Raw genomic sequence first — 3,561 nt, 5'->3', positions numbered from 1 at the left:
TTGCCATTCCCAGGGGGAAGGAGGGAGAGAGGGAAAGAAAGGGGGCATCAGGCCACAGGCACTAGAAACAACATCATACGAAAGCTGACTGGCACAACCTGGGGATCACAACCAGACACAGTGAAGACATCTGCCCTTGCGCTGTGCTACTCTGCTGTTGAGTACGCATGCCCAGTGTGGAACACATCTCACCACACTAAAACAGTGGATGTGGCTCTGAATGAGACATGCCGCATTATCATGGGGTGTCTGTGCCCTACACCATTGGAGAAATTACACTGCTTAGCCGGTATTGCACCACCTGACATCCGCCGGGAAGTGGCAGCCAATAGTGAAAGGACCAAGGCAGAGACATCTCCAGCCCATCCCTTGTTTGGGCATCAGCCAGCACAGCAATGACTTAAATCAAGAAATAGTTTTCTAAGATCTACAGAGACACTCGCTGGAACACCTCAGCAAGCGAGAGTCCAAAAGTGGCAGGCCCAAACCCAGCACCTCAATTCATGGGTGATACCAGATGAGAGACTCCCCCTGGGCACTCAGAAGAAGACTGGGTGACTGCACCCTACACCACTGGAGAAATTGCACTGCCTAGCAGGTATTGTACCACCTGACATCCGCCGGGAAGGAGCAGCCAATAGTGAAAGGACCAAGGCAGAGACATCTCCAGCTCATCCTCTGTTTGGGTATCAGCCAGCACGTCAACGACTTAAATCTAGACATAGTTTTCTAAGATCTACAGAGACACTCGCTGGAACACCCCAGCAAGCGAGAGTCCAAAAGTGGCAGGCCCAAACCCAGCACCTCAATTCATGGATGATACCAGATGAGAGACTCCCCGCTGGGCACACAGAGGACTGGGCGACTTGGAAGACTGGGCGACTTGCCAGACTGCGCTCTGGCACCACGAGATGCAGAGCCAACCTCAAGAAATGGGGCTACAAAGTGGAATCCTCAACAAGTGAGTGGGGAGAAGAGCAAACCACTGACCACCTGCTGCCATGCACCCTGAGCCCTTCTGCCACATGATGCACCAGGGAGGACCTTCCTGCGGCAACCCCAGAGGCACCCCAAGGGGCCAGAGACTGGTCAAAGGACATTTAAGCAATTATCAAGTTTGCAAAATCTGTGGGGGGGTTTTTTGGGTTTTTTTTAATCTGTGTGTTTGTTTTGTTCTGTTAGAATTGTAACACAATGGTATGGTTGCTGATGACACCACAAATAGAGCAACCCAGTCTGGGGGATTCCGGCCAGGGAAGCCTGCCTTCCTTCCTTCAGGAACACAGCTCTCCCCATGTTTGAAGGATGGAACCCGGGACCCTCCCTCGCGTGCCAGAGGAGCCCTGGGAGAGGAGGAGGAGCAGGAGGAGGGAGGGGGGAGGGAGGAAGGAGGGAGGGAGGAAGGGAGGGAAGGAAGGAGGGAGGGAAGGAAGGAAGCAGGGAGGAAGGGAGGGAAGGAAGGAGGGAGGGAGGGAGGGAGGGGAGAGGGAGGGAGGAAGGAGGGAGGGAAGGAAGGAAGGAGGGAAGGAAGGAGGGAGGGAGGGAAGAGGGAAGGAAGGAGGGAGGGAAGGAAGGAAGGAGGGAGGGAGGGAGGGAGGAAGGAGGGAGAGAAGGAGGGAGGGAAGGAAGGAAGGAGGGAGGAAGGAGGGAGAGAAGGAGGGAGGGAAGGAAGGAAGGAAGGAGGGAGGGAGGAAGGAGGGAGAGAAGGAGGGAGGGAAGGAAGGAAGGAAGGAGGGAGGGAGAGAGGAAGGAGGGAGGGAAGGAAGGAAGGAGGGAGGGAGGGAGAGAGGAAGGAGGGAGAGAAGGAGGGAGGGAAGGAAGGAAGGAAGGAGGGAGGGAGGAAGGAGGGAGAGAAGGAGGGAGGGAAGGAAGGAGGGAGGGAAGGAAGGAAGCAGGGAGGAAGGGAGGGAAGGAAGGAGGGAGGGAGGGAGGGAGGGGAGAGGGAGGGAGGAAGGAGGGAGGGAAGGAAGGAAGGAGGGAAGGAAGGAGGGAGGGAGGGAAGAGGGAAGGAAGGAGGGAGGGAAGGAAGGAAGCAGGGAGGAAGGGAGGGAAGGAAGGAGGGAGGGAGGGAGGGAGGGGAGAGGGAGGGAGGAAGGAGGGAGGGAAGGAAGGAAGGAGGGAAGGAAGGAGGGAGGGAGGGAAGAGGGAAGGAAGGAGGGAGGGAAGGAAGGAAGGAGGGAGGGAGGGAGGGAAGGAAGGAGGGAGGGAAGGAAGGAAGGAGGGAGGGAGGAAGGAGGGAGGGAAGGAAGGAAGGAGGGAAGGAAGGAGGGAGGGAGGGAAGAGGGAAGGAAGGAGGGAGGGAAGGAAGGAAGCAGGGAGGAAGGGAGGGAAGGAAGGAGGGAGGGGAGAGGGAGGGGGGAGGGAGGGAGGGAGGAAGGAGGGAGAGAAGGAGGGAGGGAGGGAAGGAAGGAAGGAAGGAGGGAAGGAAGGTGGGAGGGAGGGAAGGAGGGAGGGAGGGAAGGAAGGAAGGAAGGAGGGAGGGAGGAAGGAGGGAGGGAAGGAAGGAAGGAAGGTGGGAGGGAGGGAAGGAGGGAGGGAGGGAGGAAGGAGGGAGAGAAGGAGGGAAGGAAGGAAGGAAGGAAGGAGGGAGGGAAGGAAGGAAGGAAGGTGGGAGGGAGGGAAGGAGGGAGGGAGGGAGGAAGGAGGGAGAGAAGGAGGGAAGGAAGGAAGGAAGGAGGGAGGGAGGGAAGGAAGGAAGGAAGGAGGGAGGGAGGAAGGAGGGAGAGAAGGAGGGAGGGAAGGAAGGAAGGAGGGAGGGAGGGAGGGAGGGAGGAAGGAAGGAAGGAGGGAGGGAAGGAAGGAGGGAGGGAGGGAAGGAAGCAGGGAGGAAGGGAGGGAAGGAAGGAGGGAGGGAGGGAAGGAAGCAGGGAGGAAGGGAGGGAAGGAAGGAGGGAGGGAGGGGAGAGGGAGGGGAGAGGGAGGGAGGGAGGAAGGAGGGAGGGGAGAGGGAGGGAAGAGGGAAAGAAGGAGGGAGGGAGGGAGTGAAGGAAGGAAGGAAGGAGGGAGGCCCTGCTTGGTGGCCGAGGGAGAGGGCCTGCCTGCCTGCCTGCCTGCCTTCCTTCCTCCTTTCCATCCGGGCTGAGCCCCAGCTCCTCCTTCTCCTCCTCCTCGTCCCAAGGACACGGTGGGGGTCACTCCCGGGGAGGGACACTCCACCCCCTCCCACCCTCTCTGGACTCACCTCCGCCTCTCTCTCTCTTTCTTTCTGCCGCCGCCTTTGGCTCTTCCTTCTCTTCCCAAAATGGCGCCCGCCCGCGCGGGGCCAAGGGGGCGGGGCCTGAGGGACGTCACCCTTCCCTCCCTCCCTCCCTCGGGGTGGGCGGGGCCTCAGGGGAAGCGCACCCTCGCTCCCGATTGGCCGCCCTCCCTCCCTCCCTCCCTCCCTCGCTCCCTCCCTCCCGGGAAGGAGGCTGGCTGGCTGGCTGGCGCTGAGGCGAAGGGGCTCATTTGCATGTGGGAAGGGCGCCCCTCGCCCGACCCTGCCCTCCCTCCTCCAGGCCGGCAGGGGGCGCGCTAGGCTCCCAGGGAGGGAGAGAGGGAGGGAGGGAGGAAGAGAGGGGA

At 60.4% G+C, this 3,561-nt stretch overlaps 1 protein-coding gene across 1 annotated transcript in view; it reads right to left on the bottom strand.

Moving 5' to 3' along the window:
* The window catches only part of LOC137096774 (zinc finger protein 850-like), a 40,313-nt gene extending 37,051 nt beyond the window's left edge, over positions 1 to 3,262 (bottom strand). The window contains exon 1 of the mRNA XM_067466993.1: positions 3,182 to 3,262. The gene's annotated coding sequence lies outside the window, so the exon portion shown is untranslated. The remainder of the gene's footprint in view (positions 1 to 3,181) is intronic.
* Between the last annotated feature and the right edge of the window lie 299 nt (positions 3,263 to 3,561).

This window comes from Anolis sagrei, chromosome 4 (genome assembly GCF_037176765.1).
Source record: "Anolis sagrei isolate rAnoSag1 chromosome 4, rAnoSag1.mat, whole genome shotgun sequence".
NCBI lineage: Eukaryota > Metazoa > Chordata > Lepidosauria > Squamata > Dactyloidae > Anolis > Anolis sagrei.
Note: the sequence above shows the minus strand (reverse complement) of the source record. Positions and strands in the feature narration are given on the sequence as shown.